Source organism: Equus przewalskii, chromosome X (assembly GCF_037783145.1).
Source record: "Equus przewalskii isolate Varuska chromosome X, EquPr2, whole genome shotgun sequence".
Taxonomy (NCBI): domain Eukaryota; kingdom Metazoa; phylum Chordata; class Mammalia; order Perissodactyla; family Equidae; genus Equus; species Equus przewalskii.
The window spans coordinates 90,935,827-90,961,953 of record NC_091863.1 but is presented as its reverse complement, the minus strand read 5'-3'; the positions used below and the strand labels follow the sequence as shown (position 1 = coordinate 90,961,953).

At 38.1% G+C, this 26,127-nt stretch overlaps 1 long non-coding RNA gene across 8 annotated transcripts in view; it reads right to left on the bottom strand.

Annotated features, from left to right (window-relative positions):
• The window catches only part of LOC139081163 (uncharacterized), a 186,189-nt gene that overhangs the window by 73,648 nt on the left and 86,414 nt on the right, over positions 1-26,127 (bottom strand). For 3 of the 8 annotated variants that reach the window (XR_011536241.1, XR_011536240.1, XR_011536247.1), the window contains one exon: positions 18,396-18,464. The exons of the other annotated variants lie outside the window; for them this stretch is intronic. This is a non-coding gene — a long non-coding RNA (uncharacterized lncRNA). The remainder of the gene's footprint in view (positions 1-18,395; positions 18,465-26,127) is intronic. 8 annotated transcript variants of the gene reach the window in all.

Here is a 26,127-nt window from a genome sequence, read left to right as displayed (position 1 = left end):
TTACAAACAAAGTAGGAGATGCATTCCTCGCTGCCCATCAAGAGCTTTGAAACTAGCTGGAGGAGGGAGCTAAATATACAGAAAATGACTTAAGAACAATGCAAAGCTATATATCTGCAGGTGCAGAGGATTATGCAAGCTGATTACGTGAGTGCTGAGATAACCAGAATAATGGTGAGACTTAAGTCAAATGGGGTTAATTAGACAATTTCCTGGAAAAGGTGAGTTTTCTGCAAGATTATGAAAGTAATTGAAATGTTGTGGCACTGAACAGTGAAGAGCACTCTCTGTGGGCCTGAGAAGCTGAGTAGCGTACAAGGGCAGAAAGGAAATGAGTTTGGCTGTAACAAAGGGGCCAATCCCACCTAGGCCACAACAAATTGAGTATTGGTGCTTGGGATAAATACGGCAGCCAGTTCGTGAATGGTAGGCTGAAGGATTTACATGTTACCTTCCAAGTACTAGATATCTATCCATTCATTAAATCAATATTTATTGAATACCTAGTATGCACCAGGGCTTACCTCATGCCAGGCACTATGCGAAGAGCTTTAAACATTGTCTCATTTACTCCTCACAACAATACTATCAGTCTTAATGTATTCCCCCACTTTATTTTTAAGGAAAATGAGCCTTGAAGGAAATAAATGACATTCCCAAAGTTACGCAGCTGGCAAAAGGTGGAGACTTAGACCCAGAACATTCGTCTCTAGAGCTCCTGGTTAGAACCACTACAGGTTTTTTGAGTAAGAGAAGATATAATGAAAATACTATTGGTAAGAGATTATCCCAACAGTTATGTGAAAGATGACCATAAAAGTAAAGTTCGTAATTTTTAAATGGCTCATGTGAAATATTAACCATTAATTTAGTCACAATTAATATGAATTGCATACAATTTCCCCACTGGCTTTTTAAAAAATCATCTATATGAATGTTATGATGTAAAACGAGAAAGATTAAAACTTAATACCACCTGTTTCCTATTCCCAGCTGTGCTGAACGATAAGAACGATACACACACATTGCCTTCTCTTCCCTGAGAGTCTAGTGTTCAATGAAGTTTTATTTACGTATTTTTATCTATTCATTTCATTTTTGTAGGACATAAAATTCTGGGCAAAGGATTAACTTTTCTTTTTATATTCCAGCAAAATTATATAGAAGTCAAATACCCCTTTTGCAGCAGTTTCATGATAAAAATAAAAATTACCAACATGAATTGTTCAATTAGTTTTCGCCTCAAGGAAGAGTTATAGGCTTTGGTCAAAGAATATTTACTCCTAATATCACAAAGTTACTTCCACCGCCAGTAGTGAAACATCTAATTTAGAAACATGAAAGATAAATAAAAGTCTATGCTGAGCATTACCACCCGTGGCCACCGAACGTGTGTACGTTGAGTGCCTGCAATGAGCCAGGCACTGAGCTAGGTGCTTTTGTTTAATTAGTTTGCTTCTTTCCACATCGATATCCAAGATATATTAGAATTTGTTTTATATTAAAGAAAAATATATGCTAGAAAATTCTATTTCTAGGATCTCAAGTACTAGACCAATTCTACTCCATTTATTTGAAATGCCACATAAATTGTTGCCAATTTTTTATTATTTGAACTCATTCTGGTATTTTAATAGTCAACTCTCTTTCCCTTGAGAGACTGAGCCACAGTAAATATAAACTTTGACCCTGGGCCTCAGCTGCCTCATTTGACAAATGAGCTATGAAGGGTCTTGGAGATAACTAGTCTAACTCCCAAAGAGGATAGGATAACTGCTAAGGAATTGCTAAAGTCCCTTCCAGCTCCAACATTCTCTAATCTATAGAATGTCAATGAGATTCTATTATGTTCTCTTCCTGTGGTCATTCTTCTGGCTAATATATAACCATCTCTATTTACTTTTGTGCTAAAAATGCAACTTGCAACCTGGAAGAAACTCCAAAAGAAGGAAGTGAAGTTATTTTCTTTTCAGGCATTGCTCTTAACCCCCGAAGAAGTTGTAACACAGAGCATCAACAAAGTTAGAAAGAAAATGAGCTCTTAGATTAATGTTTAGCCTATTTGTAAAGCCAATCCAGGAAGGAAATTCCTAAATTCTCCTGGGTAATCTTCTTGAGAAGCTAACAAAATAGTGCCAAATATTTACATTCTTGCTTGAGACTGACTAAACTTTGGTTCCTTGAAAATGTTACCTGTCTTCAATACCCCTACAGTACTTCACGCTGTGCCACATCCACGGTGAACTCTTTACACCTATTTTTAGATGTTGATCAAGACTGTTATGCAGTATAAGGCTCTGGTGACCTGGGAAACTCAGATCTTTTGCAAAAGAACTTGAAAAGAGTTTATAGTTTGCACGTACTAGACGTGATTGATCTAGTTCATTTTCATTCTTGTCAACGTGTAGCTCCTCAAAAGTATTCTTAGCATACAGGATATGACCAAAACAGATTAAACAGTCACTTCAAATTCTAACGCAGGCAGAAACATTTTTAAACTGCTCGTTTTCCAAAGTCTGGCTAGTTTAGGGAATTGGATTATCAAAGCAACAAGATCATTGTCCAGTTTTCAATCTGTTTCAGCTAAAATTGAATCTGAACCTTTTTTAATTTTTCAAAAATCTCTGGTATGAATTTACATATTCTGTAAAGTCAAATGTAAATTTGCATAAATGTAAAATATAATGTAAATTCTGTATACAAAATAAATATATGCATATTAGATGACATATATGCAAATTACACATACATCTATGCTTATAAATATACACACTGGTAGTTATAGAACAGGGTTCTCAGGTGATTTTTTAAAAATATATGTTTGTTCTTTCAAAATATTAAGAAAAGCTTGGTGGTTTCATATTTCTTCTCCCTCTTTCTTCCCACTCTCAAACATTATAAGAGATACTACTGGTAATAGCAGAGATTTCTAGAACAAATTTGATAAGTATTAGACTATCCATTTACATAGAATCTTTATTCGACATAACAAGAGCTTGAAGAAACAGTAGAAAGAACATCTACCAGTCATTGGCCCAGATCTAGCATAGGTCTAGTCTGTTTTAATTGACCCAAGATTTAAAAAGCAAGTAATATCACTTTTTCAAAAATCCATATTTCTAACTTCTCTTGAAAAATCAAAAGATCTAGCAACACCAGGCAAACATTCCTGTGTGACCACAATCAACAGGAACCAAGTAGCTCCCTTCAGCAAAATAGGCTATCTCAATTATTTGTTACATGCTTGGCTCCCATACTCATTTGAGTTTGCAACCACTGATTGGTTCAACCTTCTCACGTAATACAGGTTGACTAACTCAGAAGTTAAGTGACTAGCCTAAAGTCATTCCATGAGAGAACACAATGAGTAGATATTGCCTTTGCCCTCAAAGAACTTATAATCTACTTCGTGGGAATACAAATATTCATAATAAAGTACAGAATATGATAATCACCATAATAGAAGCATATCCAAAATGCAGAGAAAGTTGCAAGAAGAGATTACATCCTGTTGGGCACATCAGGAAAGGCTTCATGAAGGAAATATCATTTTACAAAGTAGAACATTTCATCAGAAACCAGTTGGTCAGGTTTCTCAGCACAAACTCTAGCTCTGACACTTACCAGCTTTGTGACACATCCTAAATTACTTAACCTCTCAGAATCTCGGTTTTCTTATCCATAAAATAGAGACAATAATTGAATATACTGAACAGGATTGTTTTGAGAGTTACATGGGAAAATAGAGGTAACAGACCTTGCACATAGTAAGAAACTAGCAAGATATTATTATTCTTATTATTTTTATGAAGAAAGTAGAGTATTTATAGATGGAAAAGGAAGAGGTGATTCTACTGTGCAGAATGAGCATTTATCTGGAAAAGTATAGCATATAGTTGAGGAACAGCTAATACAAAATAGGGTTGAATCATAAATAAAGGTGGCAGTGGGGTGCCTCCCCAAAGCCAGGGGAACTCCCTCCCAGAGATAGCTTGTAAGGACATGAAGGGAAAGCAAAAGCCAGTCAGTCCATCCAGCTGACACAGCACCGTCCGTCCTGCCATCTCTCTGGCTGACTTGAGCTTCCACCCTCCCCAGCCATACACCCATGTGACAAGCATAATAACGAGATGCATAAAGGAATATAAGAATGTAAGATAGGGAGAGCTGACCAAGTTGACAAAGTCGTAAATGTCTTTCTTAAAGGAAAGTAAGCTAGGATTTGAATGATGAGTGTGAGTTGACCAGAGAAAATGGGATAAGTACATTCCTAGCCAAGAAAAGAGCATGCTCAAAGGCCCTGTAGCAAGAAGGAGCATAGAGAGAATAGGAATTAAAGCAAGGTCAGTGCAGTTGGAGTACAAAGAGCTAAATCAAGTGCAGGGTGAGATGACACTGGGGAGAGTGAGAATGGTTCAAATCATTCAAAGCTTTGTAGGTTTTGTTAAGACTTTTAAACTTTCCTCAAGATCAGTGGCAAGGAGAATTACGTTTATATCTGTATTTTGAACTGGCTGCATTGTGGGAAATGGATTGAAATTGGGCAGGGGCAGATGAAGGAAGATGACTTAGAAGGTTTTGGAAGTAGTCTAGGTGAGAGAGAGTAAACTGCACTAGACTAATGGTGGTGGAGTCAGAGATAAAAAGAATTTAGAGATATTTAGGAGGAGAAATGGAGACAGTAATGGATTGAATGTGGCACGGAAAAGAGAAGAAAGCAGTATCAGAGATGACTTTGGCTTGCATATCAGAATAGATGGTGACACTTGGTAGAGACCATTATTTGAAGAGGTAAATTATAATTTTATTTTTGAACACGTTAAATTTGAGCACCTTTAGCATAAGAAGATATATCATGCAGGCAGTTCTAAGGGCCTGGAACTAGAGGGATAACCTATGCCAGAGATAAAATTTTGAATCATCTGAATAAGATGGTAATTCAAGTGTCGAAAATGGATGAGAACTCCTAAGGAAAGGGTGCAAATTGAGAAGAGAAGAGGTCCTAAAATTGGCTAGGTAGTATAAGATGAACCTGTACACAAGAGAGAGACAGAAGGAAGCCAAAAACCTAGGTGGAAAACCGCAGAGTCTTGCATTCAGAAAATTAAGACAATAGAACATTTCAAGGAGGCAATCATTTAAACTACAGAACGCTGGCAATCAGAGTCAAAAAAGGCAGCATAGTTCTTCTTTGTGCTGTTAATCATACAAGCTCATTTCGAAGTGTTGCATCAAATTCCCTTCTTGGTTCTTGTTTTAATATGGAAACTCCTTCGTTACTCCTTCATTATATAAACAAGTGAATTCTGAGGTATAGGAGAAAAAGGCAAGAGGCAAGAGACTATCAAAAAGTCCTGCAAGTTCCCATGTACCCTTGAACGTGGATTTCTAGAACCAAGCTTGCTATGGAAAAAAAACCCCTTAAGAAGCTGTATTCTTATGTAACTTGTTTGGAGCATGTTCACTTCTTCTGTCTTTGTAATTGTGATTGCCTCTCCTCAAAATGGAGCCAACTAATCAATTGGTTGCATCTTAGAAAAAGTAAAAGCTGCTGTGCACTTTATGATAATCACCAATTAATGCTAACACAAGTTTTATGACTAGTTAATGTTCTCCCTCCTTCTCTCTCTATACAGAATGAGATAACGACATTAGTTTAAAATCACCATCTATTTGCAAAGTCAGCCTGATTTCTAGTTATGTCATCACATTCCAAAAGAAGAAAAGAAGAAAACAAAGAAACAATTGCTATCAGATTGCTCCATGTTTTGCATTTGTTGTTAAATAAAGGTAACAATAAAAAAAAAAAACAGGTTCTGCCAACAATCCACACTTCGCTCCTCTTGTTTTTTGGTTTTTTTAAGTTATTTTATTGAGATCACATTGGCTTACAACATTGTGTAAATTTCAGGTGTACATCATTATATTTTGTTTCTGTAGAGTCTGCATCGTGTTCACCACCAATAGTCTAGTTTTTATCCATCACCATAAATATGTGCTCCTTTACCCCTTTCACTGTCCCCCTAACCTCCTTCCCGTCTGGTAACCACCAATCTGTTCTCCTTATCTATGTGTTTGTTTATGTTCCACATATGAGTGAAATCATATGGTGTTTGTCTTTCTCTGTCTGGCTTATTTCGATTAACATAATACCCTCAAGGTCCATCCATGTTGTTGCAAGTGGCATGATTTTGACTTTTTTGATTCGTCTGGTTTTGCAGGCTATCAGCTTTAGCAAACGTATCTGCTGGCTCCCCAGACCATAACAGTCACAGGAAATAATTAAGGGCCCAGATTACATTTCAGGCAGTGTTGAGCTCAAATTTCCCATTCAATTTTCAACTTTTATTAATTGAGCACCTACTATATGTCAGGCACTCTTCTAGGTGGTAACAATAGAGCCATGAAACAGACATAAATCCTTGCCCCAATGGAGCTTATCTTTTGCTTTATTTTGATTTTATGAGGCTAACTTCACCAACACCACTTGCTAACTAGTTTATGTCTTTGCTTATATGAGATTTAGATAATTGGGAGAAAAAAATCCTCTAGGACTCTTCCCTTTTCCTTTTCCTTTATTGCTCCTGCTGTCAGGAAATATATCCTGAATCCCTTAGGAATTGTGGCAGAAGATTATTTCTGTGGCCTTGCTCTCTGCATCACTTTTATCCTTCTTCCTTTCTTCTGGCTGTGTATTCTAGATCAGTACATTTGTCTTTTAATTCCCCACCATGACAAGGTGAATGCCTCTACTTCCCAACAGGTTTTGTTTTTTGTTTTGTTTCTTTTTGCTTATTGCTTTTGTTTTGGTGAGAAAAAAAGCAGACTTCATCTTCTCTTCTTTATTTGAAAGACATCAACCTATCAGTACCATAATTTTCTCCATTCTTTTCTAAGCCTGCAGTGGGATGTCCTCCAGCAGACAGGACTCCTGATAACCTAACCTGACATCCCAGCACTCCCAAAAGGAACCCTTTACTCCACCATGAAAAAACCAAAGCAACAGCGATAACAACAAAAATGCAGAACAAGAAAAATTTCCCCCTTTGGAACACTTCTTGGTATTCTCAACTCCAAACAGCTATTACGTGACAACTGTGGAGAGCACACAAACACAAAGGCATAATGAGGAACATGTTTTAGCTCTCTGTCAAGGAGGAAACAATTGTGATATTAAAGGGTGTGCACATTTTAAAAACGTTTGATATGACCTAATTGCCTTCAGAAATTGTATTAGGTAGATTCCTCAAAAAACTAAAAATAGAACTATCATATGACCCAGCTACCCCACTACTGGGTATCTACCCAATTTGAAATCAACAATCCAAAGTAACATATGCACCCCTATGTTCATTGCAGTGGTATTCGCAATAGCCAAGACATGGAAGCAACCCAAGTGCCCATCAACTGATGATTGGATAAAGAAGATGTGGTATATATATATATATACACACACACACACACAACGGAATACTACTCAGCAATGAAAAAGACAAATTCATCGCATTTGAAAAAAAACATGGAAGGACCTAGAGGTAATTATACTAAGCGAAATAAGCCAGTCTGAGAAAGATAAACACCAGATGATTTCACTCATATGTGGAATATAAACAAGTACATGGACAAAGAAAACAGATCAGTGGTTACCAGGGAAAGGGGGTGGGAGGTGGGCACAAGGGGTGAAAGGGAGCACTTATGTGGTGACAGTCAAGAAATAATATACAACTGAAATCTCACATCAATGTAAACTATTATGAACTCAATAAAAAAAGTAAGTGAGAAAAAAATTGCATCAAGTAACACTTCCACCAATAGTGTTTGAATGGCAATATATTAATTTTCTATCTTTGCCAACTTGGTTAACTAAAAATAGGTATCTCATTTTATTTTCTGGGTTTTTTATTACTAATGAGATAGCACTTCTTTGTTTCCTTTTTTGTTTTCTTTTGAGGAAGCTTAGCCCTGAGCTAACATCTGCCAAACTTCCTCTTTTTTTTGCTGAGGAAGACTGGCCCTGAGCTAACATCCACGCCCATCTTCCTCTACTTTATATGTGGGACGCCTACCACAGCATGGCTTGCCAAGCAGTGCCATGTCTGCACCTGGGATCTGAACTGGTGAACCCTGGGCCGCTGAAGCGGAATGTGGAAACTTAACCACTGTGCCACCCGGCCGGCCCCAAAACTTCTTTGTTTCTTGACTCTTCGTATTTCTTGTTTTGCGAGTCATGCGTTAATGTTCTTTTGTCTGATTCCTGCCATCATTTCACTTCCCACCCACTGGCAGACACCTTAGATGCCTCCCCAAACACTCCATTCAAACTGCTCTCCACAAAATCACTGTCAACCTCGTTGTTATGAAATCTAACAGACACTCTTCAGTGCTATTTTATGCAACTTCTCAGCAACATTTAATACAGTTAACCGTTTCCCTTTTCTTGAACACTATCTTAGTTTCCATGGCACAATACTATCCTGGCTTTCATCTTACCTACCTCTCGGCCATTCCTTCTCATTTTGAGAACTTTTCTTCCTCTGTACATTCCTTAAATGGCAGAGTTCTAGCTCAGTGTTATGTCCTAACTCTCTCCTCTTCTCTTCTTACAGTACTCACTGTCCCTGGATGACCCCATGACATAGATTGCCATCTATATACTGATGATTCCCAAATCTCTGTCTCCATAAGCCTTCTCCTGAATGCCAGTTCCACATAGCTAAGTGCCTTCCAGAAATGTCCCTTTTTATTTCCTTTAGACACCTGCAACTCAACATGTCCAGAACATTATTCATCTTCTTACTTTCCAAAGCTGTTCCAACTTATTTTCACCAACACTCCTGCAACATCCTATCAATCACCAAGTTCTGCCAATTCCACCTTGTACATAAATTTCAAATCCATCCACTTTTCTCCATTCCCACTGACACCTTCCTTGTGCAGGCCACCATCATCTTTCTCCTAGGTTACAGAAAAATCCTCTTAAACGGGTTTCTTGCCCACTCCAATCCATTGTCCACATTACAGTTAGTCATATTGGCTAATGCCCAAATTTCATCATAGTACTCCTTCCTTGCTTAGAACATTTCAGTGGCTCCCCTAAGAAAATCCAAATTTCTTAAGGTGGTTTGCAAGGCTAACATGATCCGAGTTCTCCCCCTTGGACTCTGTGATTCAGCCATACTTAAATATCTTCATTTCCCTTAAATATGCCATGCTGTCTCTCAGTTCCAGGTCTTCACATATGTTGTTCACTATGACTTTATTACTTATCTCCCCCTTCATTCCTAGCCCACTCCTATATGTGTCTGTCTACATTCTACTCACTTTTCACCTTTAAAATTTAGAAGTTACTTCCTCAGGAAGCTTTCCCTGCCTATTCAAGCATGAATTAGGTACCTCTCCTATATGTTCTGACTATAGCTTCATCACACTAAATTATAATTATTCTGTTTACGTATCTGCATCTCCCACTAGATTACATGCTCCATGAAAGCAGGGAATTTGTTTTTGTTGTGACTATTTTGTAAATATGGTAAGTGTCCAATAAATATTTTGTATTAAAGTTTTCCATTTTTCTCCTGAGGTGTTCATCTTTTCTCATTGAATAATAAAAATCTCTTTATATATGGAGGATTTCAATCTTCTGTCATTTTGTTGTAAATATTTGTCTACCAAAGAAACTACTATTCTCATGTTTCCCAAACAAATTATTCCCTTTACTAAGTATTTTCCTCCATATATGCAGTTCTCTCTGTTAGGAATGTACTCATTCCCTATGCATCATTTAATACTCAGTCAAATGGCATTTCCTCCATGAAAGCTTACCTGACTCCCTGGGAAAAAATTATTCACTCCTTTTTCTGTACTCTCATAGCACCTTGTATATGTGTCAACTTCAAGAACTTAATATTTTTATTTCTAGTGTAATTATATTTTTGTATGACTTTACCCTCCATTAAACTGTCAACTCCTTAAAACCAAGGATTTTCTTATTCATTTTTTTATTTCCTTTGTCTATCACTATGCCTGAAACATAATAGTATCTTTGAAATATTTTACTAAATTCATTAATTTGGGCTCACAACTGAACAATGTTTAATAATAAAAAACATAAAGTTGAAATATTGTGTGTAAATAATTATAAATTCAGAATTATAAATTCAAGAAAGTCCTGCCTGACTACTAACATCTTAGTTAATAGAAGCCTTAACAATTGTAAACTGGAAAGCTGTAGTTGGCAACTAAGGATAAGTCAAGGAGAGATCTTAAGTATACACGCTCTCTGCAATTGTGTGTGAAGCATTCAGATAAAAGAAAAAAAGTGTCAGATATTAATTAAGGACCATAATTCAGAAATTCAAAAGTCATGTACATTAACTGTAAACTCAGGTTGCACGTTAAGCAAAGAAAATCCAGATAACCAATAGCTTTACCCTTAGTCCTCTAAAAGCTTCTAGAGCTTACGTTTTTAACCTGTGTGGTTTTGACTGAAGGGAGAAGAGTAATTGACAGAGATTTATTCTTGGTGACTAAATTGTGCAAGGGAAAAACTTGAGATTTAAATTGTTTTGCTAATTACTTTTAAAAGCACTTTATAATTGCCCTTTTATAAAGAAATTGTTTTTGCATTTGTTTTGGATTCTTTTTAGAATCACCTCTAGCTTCTTAAATTTCTAATTAGACTTTACTCTTAAAAATCTGCCATTTCTAATTGACTTTAGAAATTTCTTAGTTATGTAATTCTTTTTTTTTTTTTTAAAGATTTTATTTTTTCCTTTTTCTCCCCAAAGCCCCCCGGTACATAGTTGTGTATTCTTCGTTGTGGGTTCTTCTAGTTGTGGCATGTGGGACGCTGCCTCAGCGTGGTCTGATGAGCAGTGCCATGTCCGCGCCCAGGATTCGAACCGACGAAACACTGGGCCGCCTGCAGCAGAGCGCGCGAACGTAACCACTCGGCCACGGGGCCAGCCCCTTAGTTATGTAATTCTTAAGAGTTTACTTCTGTGCTCTAAGAGTTTTTTCTCCTTATTTAAAGCTAAAGCGCATTTAAACTTGGCATTTTCTAATCAGAATCTACAGCTAAATAGGACCAGTTATAATTAAGGTAGATCAACTGCTTTATATTTCATAAGACAAAAGCTGAAACTAGGGAATACTGTGTGTCCTGATCAAGGTCAAACACCAAATAGCACAACCAGGGCTAAATCAGATTTCCTGCCTTGTATTTTCCACTAAATAACAGTGTTCTTTTGTTTTTTTTTTTTGAGGAAGATTAGCCCTCAGCTAACTACTGCCAGTCCTCCTCTTTTTGCTGAAGAAGCCTGGCCCTGAGCTAACATCTGTGCCCATCTTCCTCTACTTTATATGTGCGATGCCTACCACAGCATGGCGTGCCAAGCGGTGCCATGTCTGCACCCGGGATCCTAAGTGGCCAACCCCAGGCCGCCAAGAAGTGGAACGTGCGAACTTAACCGCTGAGCCACCGGGCCGGCCCCAATAACAGTGTTCTTTTCAAAGTTTGGATGGCCGTTTAGCCATGATTCAGTAATTCAGTAATTCAGTAATTCACTAAAGACTGATTGATGATTCAACAAATATATACTGAATGTTTACAATGTGTCAGGCACTGTGCTAAGAGCATGTATTAGTTTTTAAAACTTTGCAGCTGCTCTTTGATGTATACACAGGGGATAGGGTGGGTAAATAAAACAGACAAGGGCCCTGGCCTGACAGTCTGATGGAGGTGCAGATATATTACTTCCCTCTCCCATCTCACCCCTAGCTCTCACTTTCACTAACACATTCGGTTCTCTCCACAGGAGGAGGAATGACTCATCTAATTGGTCAGATTCAGCCACTCACTGAGCCATGTTCTCCTAGTGGCTGAAAAGCGGGAAAGAGGCTCTGCTTTGTCACATTCACGTGTGCTTCACCCACCGTTAAGCAAGACAGCACCACCACCACTTCGGGATTCCACTGTGTCCACAGACCCTGCTGTTTTTTCGTGCTCCTCACAGGGTGGGTAGATTGGGAGATTAGCACTAGGGCCTAGGAACCTTCAATCCAGGTGGTGAGGGAGTAGGAAGGTCCATTTTAGCCTCAGGCCTGTGTCCTCTACCAATTTTCCCTGTACTTCGAGGTTATTGGCCACTACTCTCCCTCTTTTGTGTGCATATTCAATTGGTTAGAACCCAGGAGGGGAGGCAGTGAATGATGAGCATCCCCCACGTCAGTCTAATGGGAAAGACAGAATCAAACTAATAACTAAAAAATAATTTACTACACTTATACAAGTACTGCAAAGGACAAGTTCATAATGTTACAAGGGCATATATATCAGAGAACACTTCCTGAGGTAGTGACATTTAACTAGAACGTAAAAGATAATTACGAGTTTAGTTAAGCAAAGGGAAAGAGGAGGGGGCAGAGCAGTCCAAGCATAAGGACCAGCATGCTTCAAGGCTTTGAGGCATAAAAGAGCATGATACATTCCGGGAACTGAAAGGAGACCAATGGGTCTGGATCAGACAGTGTAGGAAAGTGCTGTATCATTCACTATAAAAAATAACACTTGATTAGGGCCCAGCCCTGTGGCTTAGTGGTTAAAGTTCTGCACACTGTGCTTCAGCAGCCCAGGTTCGTGGGTTCGGATCCCGGGCATGGACCTACTCCCCTCATCAGCCATGCTGTGGAGGCATCCCACATACAAAGGAGAGGAAGACTGGTACAGATGATAGCTCAGGGCTAATCTTCCTCACACCAAAATAATAATAACACTCAATTAAAACAACAACAATCCACCAAAATGCCCTTATCTCCAACCAAGCCAGTCAACTGAGGTATGAACCTAAGGTATCTGTAAAACACCCACATAAGACATGTTGGTTTCACTATCACAAACTAGAATTAATGAAAGCTCTTTCATAGCTCCCTGTTTATCCAGTCCCATCTTCAAACATGAGAATCAATGTCCAATTTATTAACTTCTCAAGATCTGTTTTTGCCATAGACTAGATTTTCTTTTTTCAGCAAGACAAAATATAAATATCAAAAATAATATATCTTTTTTATCACTCGCTAATGCTTCGAAACAGTGTGATTATGCAATTTTGTGTGTGTGTGTGTGAGGAAGATTGTCAGTGAGCTAACATCTGTGCCAATCTTCCTCTATCTTATGTGGGACCCACCACAGCATGTCTTGATAAACAGGGCTATGTCCAGGTCTGGGATCAGAACCTGTGAACCCCAAGCTGCCAAAGTGGAGTATGCTAACTTAACCACTATGCCACCAGGCCAGCCCCAATATGCAATTCTTTTTGCCTAGAAATATGCTCTTCTCAGAGGCCTAGTAACAGCCTACCAATTTGACTGCACTGGCTGCTCCTAACCCCTGAAGTGCTTGCTGAATTTCAATTTTTATCAGTGGCTTCTGTTTCTTTAGGAGCCCCATCATTGCTCCGCATTTGTTTATCTGAAACAACCTGCTTTATTTGTTTCTAATTGCTGCAGCAAAAAGCCATTATGGTAGAAGTTTAAATTAAGCGATAGCTCAGGCATCCACTTATTTATCTGACTGTTTGCCCCACATACCATTTCCTTTCTTTTAGAAGTTTAAATTTTCACTCAAGATTCTCCTAGTGTTTCCTCAGTGTTCTAGATAGTTGAGAAAGCTGAGGAAAAGGAAAATCTACTTTTGTGTTTCATTCCTCACAGCAACAAAGCAGATTCATAGAATTTATTGCTGAATGGCACCTGGGTGAGTAGACCTTCCCCTCTCATCTAAACCCCAGTTCTCCCTACTACGCCTACATTCTCGCTCTCAGGAAATGATCTATTTTCTTAAAGTGAAATCCCCCTAAAATGCTATCCCCAATCTACTCTTAACATATCCTGTTTATTTCTATAGTTATTTTTTCTCCATTCCTAGAGATCTCAAAGGAATAGGCACTGCTTTGCTTTTTCTACTGCTAAAACATCTATGATTCTAAATTTTATTTCTTTCCATCTTCCTTTGGTTGATAATTGTGATGACGATGATAGAAATGAGGAGGATTGTAACCAACATTTACTAAACAGTTTCTCTGTGCCCAGCACCACCTTATTTTATCCCCACACCAACCATATGATATAAGCACTATTATCACTCCCATTCTACAAATGAAAACACTATGATCCTTACAAATATCCAGATTTTAGGTGATTCATACTTTTTCTTTGTGTTTTCTGTACTGTTTGGATTGTTCACTGTGAACTACATACAACTTTTAATATAAAACACAACAGATACAATAGAGCTTTTTTTTTTTTTATAGAGGGGAGTGAATGGAGTCATCAGGGCAGTTTACTTCCAGTCTTTGATTCTTTCTCCACTACAACCACAAATGGGCCATCCCATCCATTAAAAAATATTTGAGTGCCCACCATGTGCAAAGTACTGTGTAGGAAGCAAAGCAACATTGCAGCAGTTGAGGTCAGTTAACTGTTTCAAAATGAGTGGTGTTAGTGCTACCAGGAGTTTAGAGGAAGGGGAGTTCATTGTGACCAGTATATGAGTAGGATTATAGCTGGGCCTTAAATATGAGGGGTTCTCAGATATCAGGAAAGAAAGAGCAATTCTCAGAAAAAGCCGTGTCCCTATCCTGAGTCCCATCACCCTCTCTAGCCTCGTTCCCCCCATGATACTTTGCTCTCCTGATTGAGAAGACAATAACAAAAACTAAGAGTGGGGTATGAACATAATTAGGAAGATGTTTGAGCCCTGGCTTGATTATTTTTCCCATAACTGACTTTCTTGACAGTTTCTAAGTTGTGAAACTAAACTTTGTGTTATTTCACATCAAGAAAACTTCTAGCTCGCTTTCAGATCTGCCTTTATTTATCTGGTTTAGGTTCAACTCAGAGAAGAAACTTTGAAGACATATGTACAAGAATATATAACAGGAGCTATAAAGTGACATCTCCCTCAATCTTGTCTACCCCAAATAAATTGCAAATTGTTTTTAGGACAACTGCAAGCACAGTACTGGGCACATTAAAAACACTTAATCACTTGTAAGGTGATTGATCACCAACTTCTATAGCTTTAATTACCTTTGTTCTAACATTTCACAATAAATTACCAGCTCCCACAAGAATAGGGTTTCACAAAACTAGGCAATTTATCTCTGTTAAGATTTAGAGATTTAAAAAAAATAACATTCTTTGAATTTAAGTTCTTTTTAGTACCAAAATAAACTTCAAACCATAAATAAAGCCCATCAGGAAGCTGGGAACCCCACTATCCTGATCCCTTGAAATACATCTCTACAAAATCTAGATCAATTTAATAGATCAGAACATAAAAGTTTATTCTCTTCTTTCATCAACTATATAAATTCTATGGTCTTAGTTGCCATAGCAAAAGACATCTCAGAAATCCTTAGAGTTAGAAGCTACCTCAGTTCCATCATTTCCAAAGACAGAAAGGTGGCTTCACTCTGTCTTCAGTATTGATCGTCTCTCTCATTTTCTTCCCCTCAAAACTGGCACACTTTCCTATTTTGGAATGCTCATATCTAAAGTGAGATTTCCTAGACTGTGTACATCTGACAGTATCTTTCACATTAGGTAAGCTTATTTTCATCACAAATACCATAATTACAAGGAGAATAGGAAAATTTGTTCTTATAAGAAGATTCTTAGAAAAATAAAAAGGCATATAATTAATCATTACAACAATCATAAGATTTGTTTTTATTTTTAACACCTGACTCCCATCCCGGATGGGTGCAAGTCTAAAAGGAAAGTGACTCCAGTTTTAACATATTAATTTGTTTATTGAAGAAATTTGAAGGAAAGATGCCTAATGCACAGGATTAGGATCCTGACATTGCAAAATTCTTATTAATTTTGGGCAAAGTCATTTTTCTACATTGGCAAATAATTAAAAAGTGCCATCTAATGCTTTTCTAGGTTGCACAATAGAGTTAATAAGTAGAAAAACATATAGTGAAATTTAAAAGGCTCGGGGAAGGGCCTTCTCTAAAGAAGATTCATCTACACAGACTGAAATTATCCTTTTCTCATTCCACGTGGGTTTAGGCACAAGGCCTGATGGGATCATAGCAGCACAGGCCCAGGGGTGTGTGAGGAATAGATACCAGGGAAGGCTGTGAATACCTCATACTTGATTCCAACTGGCCTAATTAGCCAGGAGAGTAAATCTCCCCTGTGGAGCATAACAGCAGGAAGTTCCGAGAAGGCAATACTTAAAGCCAGGAAGGTAGAAATATCATAATCTAGGGTGAGTGGTTCATTCAGAACAGAACTCTTGAGCCAGCAAATGGTGGGTCTAAGGAACAGGATTCAGTGCTTTGTGGGAAGTGACTAGCAAAGACTGGCCACAGCCAGGCAGAGCGGCGGAGCAGCAGAGCCTCAGCATAATGTAGTTTGGATGTGGAGAAGAGACCCAGGACTAGTAGGAATCAGAGTGCCTTCAGACACTCAGTTCTGCTGATCAGGGGAGGTTACAATTCAGCAAGTATACCAAATGACATTGGATGTGCCTCTCTGAGCTTCAGTTTTCCTCATCTGTAAAAGGGGGACGATAAATTTTCCTGTTTCATAGAGGTAGGGGGACTTACCCCACTCAATGGTAGAGGCAAATAGCTATGTCTCTATTTGAGTGCACGTAGTTATGAAGACAGTCATATAACAGGAAAACAAGGGATTGAGGGGAGAGTATAAGAGCAATACATTTTCCATGATAATCAGAAGGAATGGGGATCCCTGGTATAACTAATAGGCAGCAGCACTGGGAGTCTAACTCAAGTCCATATCCATGATTCAGATGTCCATAATTATGTATTCTTAGATATCTATGTGTATGTATCTACCATTTGTTGAGTGCTTACTGTGAGTCTAGCATTGTGCTAAGCACAGCACCTGAATTATCTTATTTAATTTCACCAATACCCTGTGAGTTAGGTACAGTAGTCATCCTCATTTTACTAATGAGGAAACAGAGGCTAATGTAGGACAAAATTAAGTAAGGGGAAAAAAATAGATCCAACTAATAATATTAGATTCATTACTATTGAATGGCATAGGTGGGAAAGGTCTGCACTGAATATGTATTTGTTCCCTGAAAACTAAATTGATTGTGACATAAATTATAAGTTGAATCTAGCTCAAGATGGCACCTACAATGGGGCAATGCCAAGTATCAAGTAGTTTAGCATAACTAGTGGCCATTCAAGGGCAGCAAAGTGCTAAGAACTACCAAGAAATGGGTAAAAGATTACTAACTTGAGAACAGCAGCCTTCTTGGCCAGAAGACTAGACTGGAGGAGACTGTTTTGAGCATCATACTCCAGGAAGAATTATCATTTTCCCTACAGATAGCACAACAAGGTTGGGACAGCATAAAAACACTGAAAAAGGAAGCAAATTTGAAATTTTTGAGCCTTTACCATATACTGTGCTCTTTACTAGCTTTACATATATTTTCCCAATCTACCCAAAATGAAAGATAGCATTATTCTTATTTTACTAAAGAGGAAGCTGAAGATTAGAGAGAGTAATCCCTATTCCAGTGTGACAGAGCTAGTAAATATCAGAGGCAGGCCTCAAACTCAGGTCTGCTTAACTTCCCTCCATATGTTGCCAAGGAATTGATGCAAAAAAGTGACCAGAAAAAAAGCAGTCAAGAAAGTCTAACATTGAATCAGAGAATAGACACTGCAAGGCTGTCATACTGAAGAGGTATGAAGGAGGTATGGAACCTGAAATTCATGGCCCAAATATAAAGATAATAGTAATAATAATAAGGGTGGCTAATATGTATTGAACACATTTTATGTGGCAGGCATTGTTCAAAGCATTTTATGTGTTTAATTCATTAAATTCTACAACTCTATGAGATAGATATTATTGTCTCCATTTTACAGTTGAATAAAAGACACAAAGATGTTAAATATTTGATCCAAGGTAGTAAATGGCAGAGCTAGCATGGGATATTGGAATTCAAGATATGGTTCAAGGAAACTCTCAAAAAGACAATTCTAACTATACAATTATAAATTATACTGATGTAGCAGGAAAAAAATAGAAGTGAATATCTAAATAAACCAGAGAGCTGTCCAGGGTGATGGATGACATGAGGAAAGTAGACTCCTTTAAATTCTATTTTGTTTCTGTCTTCCCTGTCAAAGAGAATTATTTTCAGACTGAAAAGTGTAAAAAACAACCACTACTAAGAAATGACTTGAGCCTAAGATAGTTGAAGAGATTGTAAACACACACACACACACACACCCACACCCACCCTAGTGTTCTAGTGTTTTAAATGCCTTTCGATCTCCTGGGATGTATGAATTAAATCCAAGACTGTATAAAATTGATGAACATATATTAATTACCTTTGAAGAATGCTGGAGAAGAAATGAAATCATGGAAGACTGCTGGAGATGCACTTCTTTCTGTTTTTTCTATGTTTTTAAGATGAGAAAAAAGGTAGATTCCACAATTAAATATAGGCAAAGTGTTTGCATTCTACTCTTCTTCCTTTAAAATTCATTCTTTGCATGCAGAATTAAAAAGCAATTAGACTCTTTGAATAATGTAAATCAGACCATGAAACCCTGTTGCTTCTTACAGCCCTCACTGCACTTAGAACAAAGTCTACACTCTTTACCATTGCTGCAACCACACTGCCTCCGCCTTAAACTCCATCTCTTATTATTGCCCCATTGTTCACTATGCTTCAGTCACATTGATCTTTCTGTTTCTTGAGCACTCCAAGATTGTTCCTGCTCTGGGGCCTTTGCATTGCTGTTATCTTTGCCTGGAGTATTTATTCTTCCCCTACATACTTGCAGACTAAAGCCTTGTCAACTAGCTCGTAGCTAAAATACCATTCTCCAACAGAGACCTCCCCTGACCTATCTAATGTGACTTTTCTGCCCCAACTCCAGCCACTTTCTATTCCATTTTCTTATTTTACTTTCTTCAGAGCATTCACCATTACCTGAATGTAATTATCTTAGTTATGTTCTTGTTTATTATCTCACTCTCTCACTAGCACATAAGTTCCTTGTGAGCAAAGATCTTGTCTGCCTTTCTTGCTGTTTTAGCCCCTGTACTTAGAATAGTTCCTGACACAGAGCAGGAAATAAATAACTATCTGTTGAATGAGTAATTGACTACTTGAGTCATGGAAAAAATTCTCAAATAGATTTTTAAAAGAATTGTCCACGTGCAACTAAAATGGTTAGCTTAGACTAACTTCATTTCATTCTCTCACGTGGCCAATAGCTTGAAAATCAGATATACATGGTGTGCAGGGTATACATATACAAAGACATTTAACAAGGTCTTTCATGGCTTCCATGCATTCAAGATGGAGAATCATTGGCTGGAAACCATTCAACTAGATATTTTTTTAAGTGACTGAATGACTGTAGCCAGAGAATTTTGATGTCACTCTAGAATACAAGTTCTTAATTTCTTTGGAATATGCACACCTTTAAGAATATGATGAAAGCTATGGAGCTTTGTCCCAGAAAAAAATACGTATATGCACACTGTGCATAAAATTCATCAAGTTCCTATTGGTTCATGGACTTCAGGTTAAGAACTGCTGTACTAGAATATTCCCAATGGAAAACTTCCTGCTTCTTCCTTTTTCTTTTTCTTTTCTTTTTTTTTTTTTTTGGCTTAAAACAACAGAAATTTATTCTTTCATAATTCAGGAGCACAAAAGTCTGAAATCATGATATTGGCAGAGTTTGTTCTTTCTGGAGACCTCATTCTTTCATGTTGAACACCTTTATCGATTATTTAGATGAAGAAAGAGAAGGCTGATCTGTCATGTTTGGAGATGGCAGAAGATGGGAGAGGTATGAGATACGTTAAAAAAGTAACCAACATTTTAAAAAGAGCATGAAGGACTGCTTTTGATGGATAGTATATAATAGGAAATTTAAATTAAAGTTTTAGGTAATAGTAAGTTTGATATGGGACAACATTGTGATATTGCCACCAAAAGCAGCTAATTTGATTTTAGGCTGCATTCACAGAACAAGGCAAGTAATAGTACAGACTATTCTGCATCGATCGCAGCACACTGTGAGTATACAAGGCATTCTAGGTGCCGCTTTTAAGAAGTATATGGACAAGTATATTCAGAGGCACTTGACAGTGATGGTAAAATCATGAAAGAAGTTCTTCCAGGCAATCATTGACTGAAATGGAAATGTTACACTGAGAGTAAAGAAGATTCTGGTGGAGGAGACACCTTGTCAAACATTAGTTGGTTCCAAACATGTGAGAGGACTTAGGGTGAAAAAAGTAATTAGACTTATTCTGTATGGCTAGAAGTCATACATTGTGGCCCAAAGGTTATAAAAAGACATTTTTTTTTAATATCAGGAAGCATTTTCTAAATAGTGAAAGCAGTCCAAAGATGGAATGCGTTGCCTTAGTAATAGAAGGTGTCCATCACATCATTGAGTCTGGTAAAGCAGAGGTTATATAATTAATTTAAAGCAATGCAATAGAGGAGACTCAAGCATAAGACAGGAAGTTGGAAACTAGATGACTGTTCTACTTCCTTCCCACTCTAGGAACCAAGTAAATTAGGTGATTGTGAAGACAAGTGCTCCAAAGTCATCTATGTGAACTCCACACCCAATCTATCCAGGAGCGGTGAGAATCTAATAGTCACTCTAGTTTAGAATACTATAAAAACTCATTCTCTTCAAGCATATTAAGCTCCTTAGCTTCTTGAGATTTTTTTCACCCAAACACAATATATTGGAAATGACCTTTTCTTTTAAATATATAAAAAATGTTCAGATATCTTCATAGCACAGGCAGAAGAATTGCATATGATAATACTGGGAAAAAATACAGCAAAACAATGTTTAGTTTTTCCCAAAAGTCAGGCTGCTAACAGTTTGATAGGTTTGGGGAGAGCAGGAATACAAGAATGGATTCGATTGTACCACAGCTGCAACAATTTTTGTTAGGTAAAGTGCTGATTACAAATTGCAAAAATGTTTCATGTCTAACATAGGATCATTTAACTACGTCACCCAGCAACAGCAAGTAGATCCAATCAATTGTGGACATTGCAGTGGTCTGGTACACTTACTACTATGAGGGCTGAACTTGCACAAATTGTTTTCTAAATGTCATCCACTTAGTAAACAAGGATGTCAAGCCACACAAGATAGCCACATTTTCTGCAAATCCAGAGAATTTCCAGAGGGAGAGAAGGAAGGAAGGACTAGTCAGGATGCAAAAAGGAAGAAGGTAAGGAAGAAATGGAGGGAGAGTATAAGTGGAACATACATTAATTATCTACTACCTCTATACTCGGTGATTTCATATATATTATTAATTCTTCCCCACAAACATGAAGCAGAAATAATCATTCTCACTTTTAAAGGCAAAGTAACATACTTAAAGCAAAGTAACTTGCCCAAGGTCCACAGTTAAGAAATGATTGAACATCGATCTGTCTGACTCCAAAGACAATTACTTTTTCACTATAGCACACTGTCCACTACAGTGTTCTGAGTTTAAGAATAGAAGATATAATATTTAGTAGCCTTCGCTGGCTTTCAACTGTCTTCAGCATACAAAGTCCTTGCCCCTGCTTACTTCTCTAGATTCTTCTTTCATTACCCCACCCCTCAAACTCTTCAGGCTAGACGGATTGAATACCTTGTGGGTCCCCAGAACGTGCCAGGCTCTCTCAGCCTCCTTGCCTTTGTACCTTCTGTTCTCTCCGATTTCTTCCTTCAACTACTGCCCAGCTCCTACTTTTCCTTCAAAATTAACTCAAGCCTGACTTTTCCAGAAAGTCTTTCTTGTCCATCTCAGATGGGTAACTACTTTGCCTTTGCTATTCCATATACCTTGAGGATACTTATATCACTTTGTTTATCAGACTGTATTGTTTTTTCTTATCTGCCTCTCCACACTAGACTGCAGCCTCTCCAAAGTAAGAATTTCAATTTGTTTTCACATTGTATCTCTAACATCTAGAATAGTGCCTAGAATGTAGTAAGCACTTATAAATGCTGAAAGAATGAATGAGTAAATGAACGAACAGCAACAATAGCAACAGTAAAATGAACAAATGAGGTAGGCAGGTCTAATTTAGTAAGAGGCAGACAGATTGCATGGGATCCTAAGGAAAAGATCTCAGATCAGCAATTTCACAATAAATCAGGGAACATTCAATTAAACCAGGAATCTCCATTTGCCCTTTGTTAAAAGACGAGCCATATCCTCCAACTAGATTTGAATCTTCTAAGTTGTCCTTGCCTCTTAGTACCAAAGTCAGTGCACTTAATAAGGAGTGGTCCACTCCCTTTAGTGTCAGCATCCACATTTTCTAGGCTCTGAGCAATTTAGAAGCAGAGATCTTGACAGCTACAGCCTTGGTCCTTCTCTCTACTGAGAGAGACAGACGTAATTACCTATTTACACTCCAACAGCAAGCAGATGTTTGTTTGCTTTCCCTAATGTATGTGCCCTCAGCTCTATGGCAGCATTTGGATTGTCGTGTCTTGCTTCCAACTATTCTCATAGTTTCCTTTGCCTCTTGATCCAAAGACAAAAACAGAAAGGAACAAAGAAATAAGCCACATATATCATTTTTCAATTTTCTTGTGTGAAACCCTGTGACTGCCTCATTTCAATCAGAGGGAAATTAGTTCTCTGCCCTTTGAAGTGAGCTGAGTCACTCATAATTTGAAAACAATGCAACTGTGGAGAGATAGAGTAGTGCCTAGAAAGGAATGCATGTAAGATGACCTGGGTTCTTTCTAGTCCTAGCTGTACCACTAGCCAACTATGTGACCTTGGACAAGCCACTTAACCTCTCCAGGCTTTAGTTTCTTCAGCTGTAAAATTAGGAGATTGGGATATGTTATCCCTAAAGTCTCTTTTTGCTCTTAAATTATGTCTTGAACACACAAGCATGGATATAACATGGTTTCACCATAGTACAGAACACTACGTTTTAAAGAATTACTAACTCTAGGTGCTAACCTATAAGCCTAGTCCCAATTTCTATCCCTCTGTTTTTCTGGTTGAATGAACAATTGAAACATGTGATTTAATTTCAAAAATGATATTCTCAGCCTGCTGAAAGGACATTGCTTGAGACTGCAGCCTTGCTACTCTGGTCTAAATGCCCCAGACTGGCTTCTGAAGATCCTGATTTCGTCTTTAGATGTCAGTGTGTTGATCCTATGGGAAAGGTCACATCCATCATTCGCCTGACCCTGCGCCCACCTCTTAACTCACCTGACTGGGTTTTTGTCAACATTAAGGAACTGTGCATTATGGAGAGAGGGTGGGAAACTGGAACTAAGGGTTTTTATAAGATGTGAAATTCACGCTTTAAAAAAACTAATGGGTCAAAGGTTGCAGGAGGCAATAAGTTATAAGTGAGGGATTTCTATTTACCAGTAGAGAGCAGTGGGCCAGAAACCAGGAAGACATGGAAATTAAAACCTGGGCAGAACATATACCAATGCTTAAGGAAAGAAAATGGAGATTCAAAGTCTGAGCAAGTAGACAAGAACTTGACATGGTCAAACTCCAAATGACAAGATGGCTAGCAAAGCTCTGGGCCACTGGTTTGGGCCCAAGAGATCCTCCAGAATCAAAAGCACAAGACAAGGCAGATAGGAGAACAGATACAAGTTTTCAACTGTCAAAGAGATCTTGATTCTAATCTAAGCAGATACTTTCTGATGAGAAAACAACCATTCCAGAGCACACATAAGCAAGTCGATGAGTGAGGCCGTCTGACTAGTCTGGGGAGTTAAAAGTAACTGGCAGTTAAAGGTAGAGACTGAAGGTCGACCTGGCTCATGGAAGGCTGTGGCACCATGTTGTCAGAAGCCAGTCTCACAATACACGGAGCCTCAGAAAAATAGGACAATATGACTACATTCCCATCCAACTTTCAAGGGGTGATCCCATCAACAAGCAGAAAAGTAGGTACACCACTGTCAAAGGCCAGATTCACCTCAAAGCTTTCCCAGACTTGATGGGAACAATTTGCCCTGCTCATAGCTTACTATGGTGAGGGAATCTAGCTGAACATCAGTGACGAGCTGGCCAGGCAAGATAGGACTGAGCTAATAGAACTGAGCCTAAAAGATAGCAACAACTCCCAATCTAGGAATGGGAAGTGCTTGACAAATTTGCACCCGCTTCCTACACTCAGGTTTATGGCACACATTGTTACTTACTCTCACCACTCCTTCCAGATGAGCCTGGGAATCCTTCTCAACACATAGCTCTTGACAGTCACTACTAATTGATAGGTCAACATTGGCACATGATATTTAAGTATATTTTCCATCTATATTGCAATTAATTGCTGGATCAGCTACAGCCTGAGACTTCCTGAGGCCTCAGAGAACTTTTTCTGTATTGACCTTACAACCTCAATCCTCAATGCCATGCTATAGTCCGCAGATGCTATCCGGGGCCCTGGGATTAAGGACAAAATCATCTTACTCACGTAAACCTGCTACATAGATTCACAGTAATTGACAGAGCCTACCCAACCATGCTTCCGCCTTGCATTTTGTGGTTAACTCCTCATGACCTGTAACAATGACCTTAAGATAATGTAACATGCAGTCAGCACCACTGCCCTGCTGACCCAGCCACAGTGGATAGAGTTTTAGGTTTTAATTCTGCAGCACCATTCCACATGCCATTCATGATATTTTCCATTTTTCTAAACTGATCCAATTTCCTGGGGAAATCATTCTTGAAAAACTTATGGCCTTCTTAGTAATTCTTCAGGTAGGATGGTTCCAGAGGCTGGTTGCAATGGCACCTTTCCAATTGAATGTATAAATCAGAAGGGTTCACCTACTTTAAAAGATTTCCTCTTATCAAATAAGACTCTTCCCTTGAAGAAGATTTGCTTCTGTTCTCCTGGCCTGATTTACAAGCAATGCAAACAGACTGAAATACACTACCTTTCTCATTTGAGGACTCTTGAACAAATGAAAACAGCTTGTTAAATAGAGAACTGATAGGGCCATTTTGCACAATTGTGCTGAAGAAAATCCATTCGTGATAAAGCACACTTCTGTTTTCCCATAAGTTTAAGGCACAGGAAGCATCTATTTTCCCCACCTTTAATTTAGGTGGACCTTTAAAACACTCGTCAGTTTAAAACTAAATCAAAAGTAGACAGCTCCTCAGAAAGCTATTATATAACTTTTAAAAATCTGGGAAAGAAAGATTATGAATTTTAGTATTCGAAAATGAGTTTTAAAGGGAAGTGATTTTATTAAGAAGTATTTGCTTCTATAAATGTAAGCAGTTCTACTATATGGGAAAAGAAACTTCCTTTTCAAAAAATCAGTTACTGTTTCATTTCATTGTTTTGCTTTTAGACAAAGTCCTACTACTTCTCAAATAGATCCTGAGTGCTATAGGACTCTCTTCTAAGGTTAATGGTCCTTACAAATTTATCTTAATAGTATCTTGAGCATGATTCAAATATTTTCTAAGCAAGTATAGTAGACATTAACTGGAGCCCATTCAATTATAAAACAACTGTTGAGAGCTTTGAGATGCTTTTTTAAATTTCTAGAGTGACTGTAACAATTTAAAAAATAATATCATCTTGAGCCAGCCCGGTGGTGTAGTGATTAAATTTGGCACACTCTGCTTTGGCAGCCCGGGTTTGTGGTTTTGGACCCTGGGTACGGACCTACACATCAAGCCATGCTGTGGTGGCATCCCACATATAAAATGGAGAAAATGGGCAGAGACATTATCTTAGGGCCACTCTTCCTCAAGGAAAAGGAGGAAGATTGGCAAAAGGTGTTAGCTCAGGACCAATCTTCCTGACCAAAAAACTACATCATCATAATAATATCATCTGACAATCAGGAACTTACATAATTTTTTGTTAAGACGTTATGTGGGAGTTTATTTCTGGGCTCTCTATTCTGTTCCATTGGTTTGCATGTCTATTCTTATGTCAGTACCATACTGGTTTGAATACTATAGCTCTATAGTATAGTTTGAAATCAGTGAGTGTGATGCCTCCAGCTTTGTACTTCTGTCTCAGGATTGCTGTGACCATTCTGGGTC